The sequence below is a fragment of the Dermacentor silvarum genome, chromosome 3 (assembly GCF_013339745.2).
Source record: "Dermacentor silvarum isolate Dsil-2018 chromosome 3, BIME_Dsil_1.4, whole genome shotgun sequence".
In the NCBI taxonomy this organism is placed as follows: Eukaryota; Metazoa; Arthropoda; class Arachnida; order Ixodida; family Ixodidae; genus Dermacentor; species Dermacentor silvarum.
In genome coordinates, this window is record NC_051156.1 from 92311797 (window position 1) to 92333688 (window position 21892).

The 21892-nt window shown below is 47.2% G+C and overlaps 3 non-coding genes across 3 annotated transcripts; all 3 read left to right on the plus strand.

Moving 5' to 3' along the window:
- The first annotated feature begins 4967 nt into the window (after positions 1-4967).
- Trnaa-ugc (transfer RNA alanine (anticodon UGC)) lies at positions 4968-5039 on the plus strand. The gene has a single exon. It is a non-coding gene; the product is annotated as a tRNA-Ala (tRNA).
- Positions 5040-5308: 269 nt separating this feature from the next.
- Trnag-ucc (transfer RNA glycine (anticodon UCC)) lies at positions 5309-5379 on the plus strand. Its single transcript has one exon. It is a non-coding gene; the product is annotated as a tRNA-Gly (tRNA).
- Positions 5380-11116: 5737 nt separating this feature from the next.
- Positions 11117-11188, plus strand: Trnaa-ugc (transfer RNA alanine (anticodon UGC)). The gene has a single exon. It is a non-coding gene; the product is annotated as a tRNA-Ala (tRNA).
- Positions 11189-21892: the final 10704 nt, after the last annotated feature.

Sequence of the window (21892 nt, forward strand, 5' to 3'; positions counted from 1 at the left end):
AAGCCTACGGACGTGTTTTCATGTGCTCCAACGGGGCGGTCTTAGCGGCTCAGTCGAGCCGCGTAACAGGAATGCTGCTATGGATTGCCAAGATTACCAACTCATTTTGCCGCCTCTGCCTACAGGTCCATGCGTAGCCAACACGCTATTTCTTCACGGAGACGTAAAGGCATGACCCTACCGAGTTGAGGATTTCCGAGACACGCTGGTTCGCCTGGGAGTGCTCCCCGAGGTTGACGCCTTGGGGGCCTTCCAGATGAACCACGTGTGGGCAGTTACGTTTAGAAGCCCAGAGGCAATGAAGAAGATGCTGGACCTCGGTGACATTATGGTGAAGGAGCGTCGCTGCCTGGTGGTTAACCCAGACAGCCAGGATGTGCGGCTCAAGATCTACTGGCTTCTGCACAACGTGCAAGATGAGGACGTGCGTGCCGCGCTCGCCCCTTTTGGGAAGGTCACCGAGGTGTTCAAGGAACGGTGGCGCGTTCAAGGCATAACTGATAAAGGTTCGTCAACTCGCACGGTATCTCTGAAGCTCAAATCGGGTGTTACCATTGACGACCTCCCGCACCAACTTCGGATCTCCGGCATTATGACACTGCTGGTGGTGCCTGGGCGTGCCCCGCTGTGCCTGAGGTGCAACCGCACAGGCCATATCAGGCGAGAGTGTCGCGTGCCACGCTGTGCTATGTGTCGCCGCTTCGGCCATGACGAAAGCTCGTGCGTGCGAACATACGCCAACGTGGCGGGACCAACTAAAAGTGATGAAGTCATCCAGGAGCACACAATGGACGTAGTCGACGGTGAAGAGGCCGCTGGAAGGGACGTCGTGGTGCAAAGCCCCGCTCCGAAGGACGGCACTCGTGAGCCTGAGAAGAATATGGACACCAAAGAAGTTGCAAAGAAGTCCTCTCCAACTGAAGCCAAAGAAAACCTTGCCGACAAGGATGACAAGAACAAGACAGCCAACGAGCCTGCCGAACCACTCGGACACACTCCAAGTCCTATGGACACGACGGAACCACTCAAAGGAGCAGGTCCGTTAAAACGCCCGCTTGACAATACCGTGAAAAATGACGAAAGATCAACTGAAGCAAGCCACGAAGAACCACTTGCGAAAACACCGACTGGGCGCCGGTTAAGCTTCAAGCCAGCCCCCAACATCCCAGCGGACAGAAAAGGGCCTGCGTCGGGACCGACGTGAATCCGCAGCCAGTGTTCGCAGTATGTGGGCGTACTGCGGTGGGGGAGGGGAGGGTGTGGTGACTCCAAAACTGTTTTCGACCGAGGCTGACATCGAGCTGCCGGATAAGACGACGGAGGATGTGAAGACTGACGTCGCATGCGAACGAAGTGAGTGTCAACTGTGGCATGTAGTCTGCTTAAGAGAGATTTCGGTCTGACGCGCCTTCTCACATTGCCATGGAAATACACCTAGACACAGCATTACAATTTAGTACAATTAATGTTCGAGGCCTTGCAGGAAGGCGCAAGCAATACCAGCTTTGTCGCCTGTTCATGGAAAAGAACCTTGACGTAATCGCTGTACAAGAAACAAAAGTCGATAGTGAAGAAGGAACGGATCGAATGCTGGATCCATTTAGGTCACGTTTCTACGTATGTGTGTCCCACGCAGCCGGTACTGCAGGCGGTTGTGCACTATGCACTATTTCTGAGAAGCGCTTTAGGCTTCTCGGTAGAAAGCGTCTACACAGACGAGGGTGGTCGACTAATTGTTTGCGATGTGTGTTTTGCTGATTTGAAATGGCGGATTATTTGCTTGTGTGCACCCAATAAGGTGAACGAGCGCAAGGCTTTCTTTGAAAGTGTTGAAGCCCATTTGCAGTGTGATGAAATTGTTGTGATGATGGGTGACTTCAATTGCGTCTGTAACGTAAAAGACAGGGTTGGAAGCCCGCCTATTCATGATGCAAGTGCGCGGTACTTGAATGTGGCGATAGAAAACTACAATTTAGAGGACGTTGGGGGTGTGATGGCCAATGCAGATACGACACCGTTCACCCATTATCAGCGAAATAGTCACGCCAGGTTGGATCGCGCCTACATATCGGCAGATCTAATACCACTGTGTAATCTATATGAAGTGAGCCATGTTTCCTTTTCTGACCACAGCTTAGTTATTTTTGCTGTTGGCCCGAAAAAGTCGACTGGTTTCAACTGGGAATTGTGGAAATTTAATGTGAAGCTCCTTGAAGATGAATCATTTTTGATCGGCGTTAATGATAGACTTCAAGTATGGTTCAAAACACAACACAAAAGTCATGCAGAAGCGTGGGCGCATTTTAAACAAGAAGTCAAAATGTTCACTATAGAAAGGTCCGGTGCTTTGCGACGAGAGGAAAAGAAAAAAGAAGTAGAAATGCAAACGAATTTAAATTTTTGTTTATGCCTAGAAAATAATAGCCCTGGAAGGTATACGAAAGAAATAAAGGAAATTAAATCCCAGTTGGAATTAGTCGAAGCTGAAAGATATAAAGGTGCGGTCATACGAGCACGCGCGGAAAAGTTATGGTGCGGCGAACAGCCGACGAAGCGTTCACTCGGTGACGAACGAGCTTATGCCTCGCGGAATGAGATAACAGCCGTAACATATGGCAGTGTGGTTGTACGAGACAAAGAAACCATACGCCGGGCCTTTTATGAGCATTACTGCGAACTGCTAGGGCATGAGCCTATTCGGGAAGAAGGATTTGATAATGAATTCTTGCCACTATTGCCAAGCCTTGAGGGTGAAGTAACGAAAAGGCTTGAAGAATCAATCACTGTCGAAGAAATAAAATGGGCGATTGACGCGCTCAGCTCCGGAAAAACGCCAGGGCCAGACGGTCTCAGCTCCGCTTTCTACCAAGCCTTTAAGCAGGACATAGCCATTCCCTTACATAAAGTAATTACGGAAGCTTATGAGAACTGTGTGCTCCCTCCTTCTTTTCGTCAGAGTCACACGGTGTTGATACCAAAGTCTGAAGACACTCACGCATTGTTGTCGGTACGGGCGTACCGCCCGATAAGTCTCACAAACACAGATTATAAAATATACACCAAGGTTCTTGCACAGAGACTCCAAAATGTGATACAACAATTAGTAGGGCCCCACCAGACTTGTGGCATAAGAGGAGGATCTATTGTCACCAACGTACATGTAGCGAGAACAATATTGGAAAGTTGTGACGCTTTCTCAGATAGGGTGGCACTGTTGCAACTTGACCTGGAGAAAGCGTTCGATAGAGTGTCGCACGAAACACTATTTCTTGTTTTGGAACATGCCAACATAGGTTCTGTTCTTCTGCAAGGTGTTAAAATGTGTTACGATGGGGTATCTACAAAACTAATAGTTAACAAACAGCCAACGGCTATGATAGAAGTTAAGTCCGCTATGCGCCAAGGATGTGCCTTATCGCCTTTACTTTTTGCCTTATACATTGAACCATTTTGCTTAAAGGTTATTAGTAGTACTATCATAAGGGGATTTTCGATGGCCTCCAGAGAAGTAAAGATTTTAGCCTACGCGGACGATATCGCCCTATTCTGTCGAGACAAGGAAAGTGTCTCTAATGCAGTAGAGGTAGCAAACAGATTCTGCAAGGTCACCGGAAGTGCGATAAACTGGAGCAAATCATTGGGAATCTGGCATGGTAATTGGAACGATAAAGCAGAATTTTTTGAAAATATGCAGTGGACCGTGACACCTGCGCGGTACCTTGGAGTACCGCTACAACACTACCATGATACAAATGAGTATTGGCAAGAAGAAGTAGAGCAAGTTAAAGTTAAAGCAACAAAGTTTGGAGGTAGGAATTTGTTGATTTTCGCGCGATCAACAGTATGCAATCTTTTTTTCTTTTTGCGAAAATATGGTATGTGACACGCACAGTGCTGCAAGCACTGTGCGTGTCAAGAATGACCATCCAAAAGATACACAGAGCATGTGCTGTTTTTATATGGGGATCCACATGGGAGAGAACCAGTCGCACGAATTTATTTCGATCGGTGAAGTCTGGGGGCCTTGGGTTGGTGCATTTGTTTTTGAGGCAAGTTGTCTCGAGATTTATTTTCCTGCGATATCAGAAGGATCCCTTTTTGCGAACAGTGTGCCAAGTACGTTTACGAGATGTGTTACCTCAGTTTATCGTATCCTCAAGATCGGCAAATGGTGCAAGTCTCCGCGGCTTTTTACGGGAGGTGGCTTGGTCCGTGGAATTCTTGTTTGCTCGCTTTTCATTTGATTATCTTGCTATTGTTGGAAGGAAAAAATTGTACAAGGACCTAGTAGATATTTGTATGCCGGTTCCTTTGTACCGTTCTATGTATTCAGCGACCACAGGAGTGGACGTATTGAAGCGAGTGAAACGGATGCCAGTGCGGTCTGGGGTCAAAACTTTCTTCTTCCAACTGCATACTGGAACTCTTCCCGTCAAACCTTGGCTACAACAAAAAGGCCTTTTTGTGGCGTGGTCCATAAACTGCATCTTGTGTAGGAAACCCGAGACAATAGAACACATTTTCTTGGATTGCTCGGACGCACTTTTCCTGTGGGACATTCTGCAACGTACACTGAAAAAGGATTTACCTGTCACACCGTACGGCATCCGTTTCCTTCCAATTGAGAGTGAAGATGGTGTTCCTTATGACATGTTTATGGCTCTGACTCTACACAGCCTGTGGAAAACGCGCATGGATGTCAGGCATGAAGGTCTGGTTATTCGCTCAGCTAGGGAGCATTTTATTGAAAGTATTTTGTTCTTGCGCGAGGCTTGCAATGCACGACTAGCTAAGCCTGAATTGGCAACTTTGTTAGATGTACTCGTCTGTCTAAAGCGTTTTTAACATAGTACGCCAGCCAATTTACGGCAGGCGTTTATACCACCAGAGCATTGTAAATATCATATTTGCTTCATGTGTATGTGTGTTTGTATTTTTGTCAAAAAACGGCAATAAAGAAAAAAAAGGGGGGTATAGCTCAGAGGTAGAACGCTCGCTTTGCATGCGAGAAGCCCCGGGTTCGATCCCCGGTACCTCCAGTCCGTGAAATTACTTTTTGTTTTTGACTAAAGGGGACTACGTCAAGTAAATCAATTACATCGAACTTCGCACATTAGGGCACGCATCTGGCGGTAAACTAATCGCTTTCCTTGCAGTCCCGTCTTGCGCTTCCTCATCGTGAGAAGTGTACATTTTAGCGGCTCAAGCGATATTATACGTGATTCGATACAACTAGCTCACCTTTGCGTATAAAAACTTCATCACGATACCGCATGAAGTAAGTATTATTCACGCTTGCAAGCATTGTGGGGCTATAGCTCAGAGGTAGAGCGCTCGCTTTCCATGCGAGAAGCCCAGGTTCGATCCCCGGTACCTCCAGACCGTGAAATTACTTTTTGTTTTTGACTTTAGAGGGGACTACGTCAAGTAAATCAATTACATCGGACTTCGCACATTGCGGCACGCATCTGGCGGTAAACTAATTGCTTTCCTTGCAGTCCCGTCTTGCGCTTCCTCATCGTGAGAAGTGTACATTTTAGCGGCTCAAGCGATATTATACGTGATTCGATACAAGTAGCTCACCTTTGCGTATAAAAACTTCATCACGATACCGCATGAAGTAAGTATTATTCACGCTTGCAAGCATTGCGGGGGTATTTTTCTTTTTGACTTCAGATGTTATTACGTCAAGTAAATCAATTACATCAGACTTCGCACATTAGGGCACGCATCTGGCGGTAAACTAATCGCTTTCCTTGCAGTCCCATCCTGCGCTTCCTCATCGTAATCAGTGTACATTTTGGCGGCTCAAGCGATATCATATGTGATTCGATATAAGATGCTCACCTTTGCGTATAAGAACTTCATTACTAAGCCGGATGAAGCCAGTATAATTGACGCTTGCAAGCATTGTGGGGGTATAGCTCAGAGGGATTCGGCTTTCTGCCGCGCTAGCGAGCGGACGTGTCGAACATGAGCTCTATAGGAGCGGCTTCAGCGGCCCAGCAGGGCCGCGGTAACAGGAATTTTGGTTCAGAAGACCCGGACTATCAAGTTTTGCTGCCTCAACTGCCTACAGGTCGGATTGTTTTAAATACATTGTTTTTACATGCCGATGTGCGTGCCAGGCCGTATCGGGTGGAGCATTTCCGCGACGCACTGGCTAGCTTAGGCCTACTGCCGGATGTTATCGCCCTAGGGGCGTATCAAATGAGCCACGTTTGGCAGTGACTTTCAAGAGCGATGGAGGTGTGAAAAGGCTTGCAAGCGCCAAGGAAGTAAAAGTGAATGAACATCGGTGCATCGTGGTTGATCCAGCCAACCAGGCCGTGCGGCTGAAGCTGCATTGGATGTTGCACAACGTGACGGACGAGGACATACGCACGGCACTTTTACCGTTCGGGAAGGTCACGGACGTCTTCCGGGAGAAATGGCGTGTCCACGGAGTGCAAGATAAAGCATCGTCAACCCGTTCGGTGTCGTTGGTTTAGAAGACGGGTATGACCGTGGAAGACCTGCCTCATCAACTTCGTGTCGCTGGTGAGCAGGCCTTAGTTGTTGTACCAGGCAGAGCACCACTTTGCCTGATATGCCGAAACACCGGTCATGTTCGACGTGACTGTCGCGTCCCGAGATGTGCAGTTTGCCGTCGCTACGGCCATGACGAGACGGAGTGTGTTAAGACCTACGCGTCCGTAACGGGACCGGCGCTTCGGGAGGACGTGGCCGATCTGTTAATGGATGAAGCTGACGTGGATGAGTCTTTCCGCGCGCAATCTCTGCGGGCCGACACAATTGCCAGGCCCACTGAGCAGGCTTCCATAGCCTCGAAGGTGGCAACTGTGCTTACTGATCAGAAAACTGCAGTACAGACAAGTGACGAAAAAGGCAAAGAAGAAACGGCCATAGAACTCGCCGCTCCCGGGGCGAGTACAGCAGAGCACGGGCCAGCAACTGCAATGATGGACGTCGCAGACCCGAGTGCCAACTGTGCGGCTACGAAGAGAGCAAGGGACGTAACGAGCACCCAGGAGGAGGACTTGGACAACGAGACCCAAGACGAACCGCCGCATAAAACCCAGGCGAGTCGTCGGGCGTCCATTCGCCCGAAACCGAACATCCCGCCGGACAGACGGACGGCGGCAGAACCGCCTACCTAGGATCCGGCGCCTACTTGGGCGCCCGGACTAGCGACGTCAAGAGATGGGTGCCACTTCAGAATTTGCCTACGCTTACACCGTAAAGGTACGCGTGTGGTTAGAGCGGCTTTTCGTTGAGCATTTGTTTATGGAAAGTTTTTTACAAAGTGTTGTGATGGTTTGTTTTCCAGCGGCACCTTGCGATCGGCTTGCTTACACAGACTAATGGCGGTGAAATTAGAGACAGCATTGAGAGTGGCCACTTTAAATGTTCGTGGCCTCGGAGCGCGAAGGAGACAGTATCAACTCAGTCGCTTGTGTATTGAGAAGGAACTCGATGTTGTCGCTTTACAAGAAACTAAGGTCGAAACTCAAGAGCAGACCGATCGCATGGTGACGCCTTTCACGGCGCATTACAATGTGTGCGTATGCCATGCTAATGGTACATCAGGCGGGTGCGCGTTGCTTATACGGAAGAGTGCTGGCATTATTGAAGAAAGTGTAACTGTATGTCAAACTGGCCGCATGGTCATTGTCGATTTTTCTTTTTCTGGAGCGTCGTGGCGGCTCATATGCGTTTATGCGCCGAACATTGTGAATGACCGAGTGTTGTATTTTGAGTATATAGAGCAGTACCTAAAGTGTGACCGCTACATGATATTTCTTGGTGATTTTAATTGTGTGTGTACTGCGGAAGATCGAAACCGAGGGGAACGTGTTCGTGACAAAAGCGCTCTCTATTTGAGCTCCCTAATTGACGACCACAACTTAGAAGATGTGGGTCAAATTTTCACTGACGGTACGATTTCGCAGTACACACACATTCAAGGAAACAGCCGAGCAAGGCTGGACAGAGTGTATGTTTCACTAGATTTGATCCCCCTTTGTAACAGTTATAATGTCACACCACTATCGTTACCCGCCGGGGTGGCTCAGTCAGCTAAGGCGTTGCGCTGCTGAGCACGAGGTCGCGGGATCGAATCCCGGCCCCGGCGGCCGCATTTCGATGGAGGCGAAATGCAAAAACGCCCGTGTGCTTGCGTTGTAGTGCACGTTAAAGAACCCCAGGTGGTCAAAATTAATCCGGAGTCTTCCACTACGGCGTGCCTCATAATCAGAACTGGTTTTGGCACGTAAAACCCCAGAAAGAAGAAGAAGAAGACACCACTATCGTTCACGGATCATAGCTTAGTGAGCTTCGTGATGGGGGCAAAAGTTAAACGAACACGATTCAACTGGAACACGTGGAAATTCAACGAAAAGCTGCTTGATGATGAGCCATTTGTGCGCAGAGTAAAGGAAAAGATATTAGACTTGATGACAAACAAGTATGACAATTTTATGGCTGCATGGGAAGAATTTAAGGTCCACGTTAAGCTCATTGCGATCGAAAGAGGAAGCAGCCGCCAGCATGAAGAACTGCAGAAACAAAGAGAGCTGCAAAGACAGCTAGAATTTCTTTTGAGCGTACAAAATACGGTTCATGATCAGGTTGCGCAAAATGTAAAGAAAGTAAGACATGAACTGGAAGTTATTGACGCAGAGCGATATAAAGCTGCAGTTATACGTGCTCGGAGCGAACGGTTATGGATGGGTGAGATGCCAAACAAACGGGCAATGAGCAACGAAAAGCGGCATGCGTCAAGAAATGAGATTAAACAGATACGTTTTCAAAACGAGGTGACGTCAGAAGCTGTTTTAATCGAGAGAGCCTTCGTTGAGCATTATCAGGAATTGTTCGGCAATGGGACACGCTCTGGAATAGGCTTCGACAGCGAATTCATGAGCGAAATGCCAAGGTTGGAAGACGGCGTTAGAGAAAGCCTTGAAATGACAATAAATGTACCCGAGATTGAAAGGGCGATAGATGAGTTGCCGTCAGGAAAGTCGCCAGGGCCAGACGGCCTAGGCGCCAAGTTTTACAAATCACTCAGTCACGAGTTTTCCTGTATTTTGCACAGACTACTCTCAGAAGCGTACGAAGTTAAAAAAGTGCCACCCTCATTCCGCATGTCACACGTAGTTTTGATTCCAAAAACCGATGACTGGGAAAAGCTTCTTTTAGTAGGCTCATACAGACCGATAAGTCTAACCAACACAGACTACAAAATATTTATGAAAGTACTGGCTGGACGATTCCAAAGCGTGATTAAGGAGCTTGTAGGGCCACACCAGACGTGTGGCATTAAAGGCCGTACAATTTTCACCAACACCCACATTGCAAGGAATGTGCTCGAATGTTGTGATGACATTGGGGGTCGGGTGGCGATGTTGCAGCTCGACCTTGCGAAGGCCTTCGACCGGGTGTCACATGAGGTGCTTTTCTCTATATTGCAGTACTGTAATGTTGGGAACATCATTTTAGAGGGCGTTAAAATGGCTTATGAAGAGTGTTCAACGCAGATTGTAATTAATAAATGCCTTAGTTCGAAGGTGCCAGTCCGCTCGTCTGTACGACAAGGCTGTCCTTTGTCCCCATTGCTTTTTGCCGTATACCTCGAACCTTTTTGTTTGGCAGTCATCCATGATGTAAACATACGTGGTTTTAGGCTGCACGCCGCTGAAGTTAAAATGTTAGCCTATGCAGATGACGTCGCCGTCTTTTGTGAAGGCAAGGAAAGCGTGATCGAGGCTATCCGCCTGGCAAGATCTTTCTGCAAGTACACGGGCGCCCAGATAAACTTCGAAAAAAGTGTTGGCATATGGCATGGAAATTGGGACGCGATGCCCACTGATTTCGCCGGAATGCAATGGACTACAGTGCCTGCACCTTATCTAGGTGTGTCCCTTGAGCACTATCAAGACTCCACGCAGTTATGGAGCGGACAAACAGAATTGATGAAAGAAAAGATAAAGGGATGGCAAGGCCGGGGATTATCAGTGTTTGCCCGTGCCTCAGCTTGCAATGTTTTTTTGGTTGCCAAAGTCTGGTATATACTGCAAGTAATGTTCATGTCTCGCGTCAGTGTTCAAAAAGTGCACCGGGTGTTTGCTACCTTTATATGGAATTCCACTTGGGAGCGAACCAGCCGTACAAACCTTTTTCGCTGTGTTCGCAGTGGAGGCCTTGGGCTCTCACACTTGTTCATCAGACAGATTGTATCGCGGTTCTTTTTCCTGCGCGATGAACGAAATGCTTTTCTCCGCACTGTCATTCAGGCGAGAATGGCAACAGAACTGCCGGAATTTGTTTTAACTACATCCAGTGTTATCAGTAGAAGAGCGACTGGTTATTATCGTGAAGTAGTTGCGTCTTTTCGAATACTCTGTGTACGGTTTTCGCTGGAGTATTTGTGCTCAGTGAGAAAGAAAAAACTGTACGTCGATTTGGTTGACAGCATGCTACCTACCCCACTGTATAGGATTGTTCACTGTGGAGGCCCAGGAAAAGATGTGCTGAAACGAGTCAAAAGGATGCCTGTAAGACCTGCTGCGAAAACATTTTTTTCCAGCTACACACAAACACCCTCCCCGTTAAAGTATCGCTTGAACAGAAAGGAATATTCGTACCGTGGACAACCAACTGCTTGCTGTGTACAAAGCCCGAAACAATTGAACATGCCTTCATTGATTGTCGGGACGCAGTATTTCATTGGGATGTCTTGCAGCGCACTCTCAAAAAAGAACTCCCCATAACCCCGTATGGAATTCGATTCCTGCCAGTTGAAAGTGATCAAGGAATACCTTTTGATATGTTCATGCTCCTGGGCCTCCACAGTTTGTGGAAGACGAGAATGGCTGTTCGTCATGCTGACGCCAATGTACGCTCTACGCGAGAGAACTTCATTGAAAGTGTTTCTTTTATACGAGAAGTGTATCGTGCACAGAGTGAACCCGCAGACTGGATTAGCATTCTTGATGAGCTGGTGTGCCTCAAGAAATTTTAATAAGACAATCCCGCCTGATGTGATGTCGGTGCACTGTATATATGCCATTTGTATTGTTTCGCTAGTGTCAAAGCAGGCAATAAAGAAAAAAAAGGTATAGCTCAGAGGTAGAGCACTCGCTTTGCATGCGAGAAGCCCCGGGTTCAATCCCCGGTACCTCCAGTCCGTGAAATTACTTTTTGTCTTTGACTTCAGAGGGGACTACGTCAAGGAAATAAATTACATCGGCTTGCGCACTTTACAGCACGCATCTGGCGGTAAACTAATCGCTTTCCTTGCAGTCCCGTCTTGCGCTTCCTCATCGTGAGAAGTGTACATTTTAGCGGCTCAAGCGATATTATACGTGATTCGATACAAGTAGCTCACCTTTGCGCATAAAAACTTCATCACGATACCGCATGAAGTAAGTATTATTCACGCTTGCAAGCATTGCGGGGGTATTTTTCTTTTTTGACTTCAGAGGTGATTACGTCAAGGAAATAAATTACATCGGCTTGCGCACTTTACAGCACGCATCTGGCGGTAAACTAATCGCTTTCCTTGCAGTCCCGTCTTGCGCTTCCTCATCGTGAGAAGTGTACATTTTAGCGGCTCAAGCGATATTATACGTGATTCGATACAAGTAGCTCACCTTTGCGCATAAAAACTTCATCACGATACCGCATGAAGTAAGTATTATTCACGCTTGCAAGCATTGCGGGGGTATTTTTCTTTTTTGACTTCAGAGGTGATTACGTCAAGGAAATAAATTACATCGAATTGCGCACTTTACAGCACGCATTTGGCGGTAAACTAATCGCTTTCCTTGCAGTCCCGTCTTGCGCTTCCTCATCGTGAGAAGTGTACATTTTAGCGGCTCAAGCGATATTATACGTGATTCGATACAACTAGCTCACCTTTGCGTATAAAAACTTCATCACGATACCGCATGAAGTAAGTATTATTCACGCTTGCAAGCATTGCGGGGGTATTTTTCTTTTTGACTTCAGATGTTATTACGTCAAGTAAATCAATTACATCAGACTTCGCACATTAGGGCACGCATCTGGCGGTAAACTAATCGCTTTCCTTGCAGTCCCATCCTGCGCTTCCTCATCGTAATCAGTGTACATTTTGGCGGCTCAAGCGATATCATATGTGATTCGATATAAGATGCTCACCTTTGCGTATAAGAACTTCATTACTAAGCCGGATGAACCCAGTATAATTGACGCTTGCAAGCATTGTGGGGGTATAGCTCAGAGGGATTCGGCTTTCTGCCGCGCTAGCGAGCGGACGTGTCGAACATGAGCTCTATAGGAGCGGCTTCAGCGGCCCAGCAGGGCCGCGGTAACAGGAATTTTGGTTCAGAACACCCGGACTATCAAGTTTTGCTGCCTCAACTGCCTACAGGTCGGATTGTTTTAAATACATTGTTTTTACATGCCGATGTGCGTGCCAGGCCGTATCGGGTGGAGCATTTCCGCGACGCACTGGCTAGCTTAGGCCTACTGCCGGATGTTATCGCCCTAGGGGCGTATCAAATGAGCCACGTTTGGGCAGTGACTTTCAAGAGCGATGGAGGTGTGAAAAGGCTTGCAAGCGCCAAGGAAGTAAAAGTGAATGAACATCGGTGCATCGTGGTTGATCCAGCCAACCAGGCCGTGCGGCTGAAGCTGCATTGGATGTTGCACAACGTGACGGACGAGGACATACGCACGGCACTTTTACCGTTCGGGAAGGTCACGGACGTCTTCCGGGAGAAATGGCGTGTCCACGGAGTGCAAGATAAAGCATCGTCAACTAGTTCGGTGTCGTTGGTTTAGAAGACGGGTATGACCGTGGAAGACCTGCCTCATCAACTTCGTGTCGCTGGTGAGCAGGCCTTAGTTGTTGTACCAGGCAGAGCACCACTTTGCCTGAAATGCCGAAACACCGGTCATGTTCGACGTGACTGTCGCGTCCCGAGATGTGCAGTTTGCCGTCGCTACGGCCATGACGAGACGGAGTGTGTTAAGACCTACGCGTCCGTAACGGGACCGGCGCTTCGGGAGGACGTGGCCGATCTGTTAATGGATGAAGCTGACGTGGATGAGTCTGTCCGCGCGCAATCTCTGCGGGCCGACACAATTGCCAGGCCCACTGAGCAGGCTTCCATAGCCTCGAAGGTGGCAACTGTGCTTACTGATCAGAAAACTGCCCCGCAGGGGCGTCTGCGTCAGCAGGCGTTTGGTGTGTTGCGACACCACGGACCCGAGCAGACGAGGGTCGGACCCTCCCACGCTTAACCGTGCGTGGCTTAGCCGTGTCCGGGGAAAAGGGGATCCTGGGGGTTGAGCCGACGCTGAGTGTTTGGACCTTTAAGGCCCCTCAGCAGAGGCAACACACCCCTTTGGCCTCGGCTTCACGTAGACGGCACCCTCGGACTGACCCACCCGGGGGAAATCGGTAGTTGCCTTTTCCTATCCTCCTCTTCAATCTTCGTCTTTTTCTCTCACTTTTAATCTTTCCTGTCTCCTCCTTACTTCTGATTTTCTGATCTTCCAGGCAGCTAGGGTTAACCTTGTGTGAGATGGCCAACCTTGGTTATATCATATTTGGTTATAGTGGCTGTGTACAGCTGGCGTTGGCAGGTCTTGTTTATAACAACCCTGTCACGTCCCCTTGTTGGGCTCCGTGGTGGGCGGCTGGCACCGCTGCCGAAATAACGCTAATTTGTATGGCTTCCTCATACCCTAAACTCCCTGATCGCCCTCTCATAAAGAGAGGACGCACCGATGAATCGTTCAGCTTTTTCGCTAAGACCACCGAAATTTTCCCACGTTTCCACGTGATTCACAGTGAATCCCCCGGTAAAATCGTAAGAACAGTATCACCTTTTGTAGTTGCTAAATGCCTGACTGACTCTCTTGGTCCTGGTTACAAAGTAACGAAAATGCCCAGTGGTGACATCCTCCTCGAAATCCGTGACAAAGCACAGCACGAAAATCTGGCAAAACTTGTCTCGTTTGGTGACACCCAAATTTCTGTAAGCCCTCATCGTTCTATGAACAGTACACGAGGGGTAGTATCAGATCAAGACCTACTAGAATTGACTGAGGCAGAGCTCCTAGAGGGCTGGAAAGAGCAACACGTGACAAATGTGCAGCGAATCAAGATCCGGCGAGACGACAAGGAAATTCCTACAAGACACCTTATACTTACTTTTTGTACTAGCACGCTCCCCGAACAAATTGAAACAGGTTACATGAAAATAAATGTCAGACCTTACATTCCGAACCCTCGACGCTGCTTTAAGTGCCAAAGATTCGGTCACGGCTCTCAGAGCTGCCGGGGCCGTACTACCTGTGCAAAGTGCGCATCACACGACCACCCTGCGGACAACTGTAACGACCCACCCCACTGTGCAAACTGTGAGGGTGAACACCCGGCATATTCACGCTCCTGTCCCTCATGGAAAAAAGAAAAAGAAGTTATAACACTTAAAGTAAAAGAAAACATTTCCTTTAAAGAAGCACGAAAGCGCCTCTCATTTGTGGGGCCTTCTTTCTCCGAAGTGGCACGGCAGGGGGCAGTGCCACAACGGTTCTCGGCGGCCGTTCGAACCACGCAAAGTGGCCCGGCGGTAGCGCCACCCGCCCCCACTGCGGGATCAGCTAGTGCTGTTCCGCCATCCAGCAAGAAGAGCCAGCAGTCCTCCGTGCCTGCGGGCTCTACGATACCTAGGGCCTCTGCTCGTGCAGAGAAGCCCGAAACACCCGTGAGCGTGCGCCGCGAGCGGGCATCCAGCGCCTCGGCGGAGGTGATGGATACGTCACAAATCCCACCGGCGTCTCAGACGCCGAATGATCGGCGCAGCTCTCAGGAGCGCGCCAAAAAAGACAAACCCCGCATCACGGGGCCCGGAAAGGGCCTTGTGGGCTAACACAGATTTCCCCTCTTAAACACACAGCACAACACACTCCCACTATGGATACACAAATACTATATTGGAATGTCAGGGGTCTTCTCCACAACCTCGATGACGTTAAGGAACTCCTACATAAACATAATCCAAAATTGCTGTGTGTTCAAGAGACACATCTGAAACATTCACACACAAACTTTCTTCGCCAGTACTCCATCTTTCGAAAAGACCGTGACGAGGATAACGCCTCGTGTGGCGGTGTAGCAATCGCTGCAGACAAGTCTGTAGCTTGTCATCATGTAGCCTTGCAAACACCCCTTGAGGCAGTGTCAGTTAGGGTAGTTCTTTTCAATAAGCTGGTAACTGTTTGTTCCATATATATACCCCCAAGCTATCACCTCATCAAAACAGATTTTTATAACCTCATAGATCAACTGCCGGAACCCTACCTACTCGTGGGTGATTTTAATGCTCACAACACCTTGTGGGGAGACTCCCGATGCGACGCGAGAGGTCGACTCATTGAAAATTTTCTTGTGACCTCTGGTACCTGTCTCTTTAATAAGAAGGAGCCCACCTATTACAACGCCCAACACGATTCGTATTCATCGATAGACCTTGCACTTGGATCCGCTTCCCTTCTACCTGACCTTGAATGGAACGTCATCAAAAATCCTTTTGGAAGTGACCACTTCCCTGTAACTTTAAACTTAATAACGCAGCATGACAACCCTCCCAGTATTCCTCGATGGAAATAAGCATCTGCTGACTGGGAGCATTTTAAAGAATCAACTCATTTACCACGAGATTTTATAAACAATTTTAGTATCGACGATGCTGTTGCATATTTTACCGCTTTTATTATTGATGCTGCTGAAAAGTGTATCCCACAAACGAATGGTAGCTCACGTAAAAGACGTGTTCCCTGGTGGAACGAAGACTGTAGACAGGCGCGAAAAAGGCAAAATAAGGCATGGGGCATATTGCGTAGATCTCCAAATGCTGAAAATCTCATTCAATTTAAACAGATTAAATCGCAGGGAAGGCGGACACGACGTCAGGCAAAGAGAGAAAGCTGGGTGAGGTTTATCTCGGGTATAAATTCATACACTCAGGAGGCAAAAGTGTGGAACGGCTTAAGAAAGCTAAAGGGGCACCAAATTCATCCGTTGCCCCTGGTGAATGACCAAGGGAACACCTTGCAGGACCAGGCCGACTGTCTTGGGGAGCATTTTGAGCGTGTATCAAGCTCAATCCATTATTCACAACCCTTTCCTTAAATATAAACAGAGAGAAGAATGTAAGCCATTCGTACGCACATGCCGACAGAACGAACCGTATAACCTTCCTTTCACTATTGCCGAGTTGAGAGCTGCCTTGATCGCATGTAAGAGCTCTGCACCGGGACCCGACAGAGTCATGTATGACATGATTAGGAACGTAAACCCTGATACACAACTGACACTACTCGCCCTCTTCAACACTATTTGGGCTGCCGGATACCTTCCGTCCGCATGGAAAGAAGCGATTGTGGTCCCTGTATTGAAGCAAGGTAAAGATCCTTCCTCGGCGGCAAGCTACCGTCCGATAGCTCTCACAAGTTGCCTATGTAAGCTATTTGAAAAAATGGTTAATCGACGACTCATACATTTCCTTGAACTGAACAAAATGCTTGATCCCTATCAGTGTGGCTTTAGAGAAGGGCGATCCACAACTGATCACCTTGTGCGCATTGAAGGAAATATCCGGGATGCATTTGTGCATAAACAGTTTTTCTTATCAGTATTCCTCGATATGGAGAAGGCGTACGACACAACATGGCGTTACGGAATCCTGAGAGACTTGTCGCGAATGGGCATCCATGGCAATATGCTAAGCCTAATAGAGAGCTATTTGTCTAATCGTACCTTCCGTGTCAGAATCGGCAATGTATTGTCACGTCCATTTATACAGGAAACTGGTGTACCCCAAGGAGGCGTGCTCAGCTGCACACTCTTTATCGTTAAAATGAACACACTCCGTGCCTCATTACCACCGGCTATTTTTTATTCCGTCTACGTAGACGACATACAAATAGCTTCAAGTCATGTAACCTCGCAGTGTGCGAGAGACAGGTACAGCAGGGCTTAAACAAGGTAACGAAGTGGGCAGACGAAAACGGGTTTAAAGTTAATCCCAACAAAAGTTCTTGTGTTCTTTTCACAAGAAAGAGAGGCCTGATTCCAGATCCCTGTGTTGAACTGCATGGACAGCAAATACCTGTGAACAAAGAACACAAGTTTCTAGGCATCATACTTGACTTTAGGCTAACTTTCATCCCCCACATAAAATATCTCAAAGCAAAATGCCTAAAAACAATGAACCTCATGAAGATCTTATCTCACACATCATGGGGCAGCGACAGGAAATGTTTAATGAATCTTTACAAGAGCGTCATTCGTTCGCGACTGGATTATGGTGCTGTAGTATATAGCTCTGCTGCCCCAAGTGCGCTAAAGATGCTGGATCCCGTTCACCATTTAGGTATCCGCCTGGCCACCGGCGCTTTCAGAACAAGCCCTATAGAAAGCCTATATGCAGAATCGAATGAATGGTCACTTCATCTCCAGAGGTCATACATCAGCTTCACATACTTCCTCAAAGTTCACTCTAATCATGAACATCCGTGTTCTCAAAGCGTTAACGATTTGACGTGTACTACACTTTTCCATAATAGACCCTCTGTGAGACGGCCTTTCTCACTACGTGTGAGAGAACTTAGCGAAGAAATGGATGTCCCACTTCTCGAACACCGTTTAATGCCTCCAGGTAAGCTTTTACCACCCTGGGAATGGCAGGTGATAGCATGTGATGTATCCTTTGTGGAGGTCACAAAGCACGCTCCTGAACTCGAAATCGCAATACATTTCCGTGAACTCCAATCGAAGTACTGTTGCCCTGAATTCTACACCGACGCGTCAAAGTCCCATGCTGGTGTATCTTACGCGGCTGTCGGTCCATCTTTCTCTGAATCAGACGCATTGAACCCTTATACAAGTATCTTCACTGCAGAAGCCTATGCAGTACTGTCTGCGATTAAACACATTAAGAAATTAAAGCTACATAAGGCAATAATATTCACGGACTCCTTAAGTGTCGTAAAGGCACTAATGTCTTTGAAGAAACACAAAAATCCTGTTTATATTGAACTTTACTCATATTTGTGCAATATTTACTCATCTGGTAGACATGTGACAATATGCTGGGTTCCTGGTCATAGATCCATCGAAGGTAATGTGCTTGCAGACCAAATGGCCACATCAATTACATCTCAAGCTACCAATCTTAACAGTACTATTCCCGCCACAGATCTCAAGCCTTTTTTGCGAACGAAACTGCGAAACCACTGGCAACGCATGTGGGAAAGTGAAACAAATAATAAGCTCCACTTGATTAAGCCACAGTTAGGTTTCTGGCCCTGCACAACTAAAACACGACGAACTGATGTCCTATTCTGCCGTCTCAGAATAGGACACACATATGGTACTCACAATTTTCTGTTGACTGGTAACGAGCCTCCAACCTGTGGTCGATGTGGTGAGAGGCTGACCGTCCTCCATGTCCTCTTGGAGTGCCGGGAAGCCGAAACAGAGAGAAGGAAACATTTTCCTCTTGCATACCGCTACCATATCCCTCTCCATCCCAGTATGTTTCTTGGCAAAGAGCCGCTTTTTAATACCAAAGCAGTCCTAGGTTTTTTGAATGACGTGGTACTACATGTGATTAGCCCTAGATATTCGTAACACATCCTCCCGCCAGAGGATGCTGTTGCGATAGTGCTCAGTATAGCACATGCCTCCAGGCCTTTATGTTCAAGGGCTCTGTTGAGGCAATAGTGCTTCATGCCAATTATCGCATCGGACATACTTTGTAAATAGTAACATTTATTTGCAATGCATATTTCATGCTCATAGCACACGCCATTAGTCATTCCCATAATCTTATTACCTGTAGATTTTATGCACTTTACAGCAACTATTTTTAGGCCCCCTTACAGCCACGTCATATCCACCACTCGTAATTCATCGCTTCAATTCAAACTCATTAACACTGGCCTGGCGCTCTTTGGCCATTATTGGCCCTTGCGCCATCAAACCCCATATAACAACAACAACTGTGAACCAATATCCAAGGTTTCAGTGCAGCTTCTCGCAGGTGCTGAGAGTGGCCGACCTGAAGTAGAATAGATTCATTCGCGCTTAGGAATGATTAAATGCAACTATTCATTTGCTGTGTTTCTTAAAATGTGTACACAGAGCCTATAGATATAGTCACGTTTGTTTAATTTTAACCGATTATTGGAACAGCGAGAATTTCCATTTTAAGCTCTGTCTGGCACCTTGCTGCCCACTATGCCCGAGTAACGCTGGTTTTCACAGTGAAAAAGGAGTGAAACGCTATCGCAGTGGGCTCTACTTTTTACGTCTACATTTAACTAGCGTTGCAGAAGGCCATATTTAGGTAAGCGAAGAGCGAAATAAGGTATTTTGCGTCGTACACAATGCCCAGACACATTGAGCATTTGGAGCAGTGAGCAGCGCACGGTGCCGTAATGAACAGCTAACAAACGAGTTCATGCAAATGAGTACCATGTTAATCGCATTGTTCCAGCAGTATGGATTTACAAATATATTTTTTAAATGTTTGTAACCTTACCTTGCTCAACACGATAGCGCACTTTGAGGGTAGCCACATTGCTGTCATGCCGCTCATCCGGCCACTTGTGAAGTAGTTGTGAGCCTCAAGAGACTTGTATGCTTTCATTTCAGTAAACGATACGTGGTTCGTCGACAGCGCCAAACAAATTAACATGTCAACATGCCTCGTAACCAGTAGCAGGTCGACGTCCGTTGTCGTGTCTGGTCCCGCCGCACAATGTGTATGGATCAACAGCATCGCACATGTTGATTTCTGCTTTGTAGCGAGCACGCGTCGGGCCCACCAGCTCGGCAAAATGTGATGGGCAGAATTCCTCCTGCCTGGCCGTCGCCGTCATTGAACAAGTGATAGTTCGAATGAATGAATATTGTGGTTTTTTGGCGCAAGGGCCAGATGTGACCAAAGAGCGCCAAGACGATGGTAATGATTTGTTAGTGGTATATGAATAGTCAATTATATGAACTTTAGATGTGGCATGGCTGTAAAGGGGCCTAAAAACAGTAACTGTAAAGTGCGTAAAAATCTATACGTAATAAGATTATGGCAATGACTAATGATGTGTACTATAGACATGAACAATACATTGCAAAAGAATGATATGACTTACAAAAAAACATATTACAGATGCAAGAATTGGCCAGAAGCACAAGTGCCTAAACAGAGCCCTTGAGACACAAGGGCCTGGAGGCATGTGCTATAAAAAAACCATCACAGCAACATCCTCTGGAGAGAGGATGCGCTACGAGCTTATTGGGCTAATAACATGTAGCACAACATCATTCAAGAATGCGAGTACTGCTTTGGTGTTAAAAATCGGTTCTTTACCAAGAAACATAGCGGGATGTAGAGGGACACAATAGCGATATGCTAGAGGAAAATGTTTCTTTCTTTCTCTTTCGGCTTCCCGACACTCAGGAGGACGTGGAGGACGGTGAGCCTGTCGCCACATCTACCACAGGTTGGAGGATCATGACCATTCAATAGAAAATTGTGGGTGCCGTACGTGTGTCCTATTCTGAGACGACAGAATAGGATATCATTTCGCCGGGTTTTCGTTACGGAAGGCCAGTAACCCAACTGTGGCTTAATCAAACGAAGCTTATTACTTGTTTCTGCGTCCCACAAGCGTTGCCAGTGGCTTCGCAGTTTCTTTCGCAAGAAAGGTTTCAAATCTGTTGCAGGAACAGCAGCTGTAGGGATAATAGAGGGTGATGTGACTGATGTGGCCATTTGGTCGGCAAGAACATTACCCTCGATGCCTCTATGCCCAGGCACCCAGCATATAATGACATGCTGGTTAGTTGCGTATGCTCTACAAAGAACAGAATAGAGCTCAATGAGAACAGGGTTTTCTGTTTACAGGGTGACTTCAAGGCTTTTACTACGCTTTGAGAGTCTGTAAATATAATAGATTTTTGATGTTTTGATTTCCTTATATGCTTTACGGCTGACAATATTGCGTAGGCCTCAGCCGTAAAGATACTTGTTTCTGGGTGGAGTACGCCGGATTCCGAGAAGGACGGACCGACGGCTGCATAAGATACTCCGGCATGTGATTTAGAAGCGTCTGTATAAAATTTGTGCACGAGTACTTGGACTGTAATTCTAGAAAATGTATTCGTATTTCAATCTGTGAAGCGTGCTTTTTAACCTCTACAAATGATATATCACATGCTACTTACTACCTGCCACTCCCAAGGTGGTAACAGCTTGGCTGAAGGCATTAACCGATGTTCGAGGAGTGGGATATCAATTTCATCGCTAAGCTCCCTGACACGCAGTGAGAAAGGCTGTCTTACAGAGGGACGATTAAGAAAAAGTGTAGCACACGACATATCGTTAACGGTATTAAAACACGGATGCTGCTTATTAGAGTGGACTTTAAGGAAATATGTGAGGCTGGTGTATGTTCTCTGCAGGTGGAGTGACCACTCATTTGATTCGACGTATAAACTTTCAATGGGTCTTGTTCTGAAGCTCCAGTGGCCAGGCGGATACCTAGATGGTGGACGGGGTCCAGCATCTTCAGCGCACTAGGGGCGGCAGAGTGATATACCACGCTACCATAATCCAGTCGTGATGAAATTAGACTCTTGTAGAGATTCATTAAACACTTCCTGTCGCTACCCCAGGATGTGTGAGATAAAATTTTCAGTAAGTCATTGTTTTTAGACATTTCATCTTGAGAAAGTTTAGAATCAAGTATGATGCCTAGGAACTTGTGCTCTTCGTTCACAGGTATTTGTTGTCCATACATTTTGGTTGTCGGATCTGGAACAAGC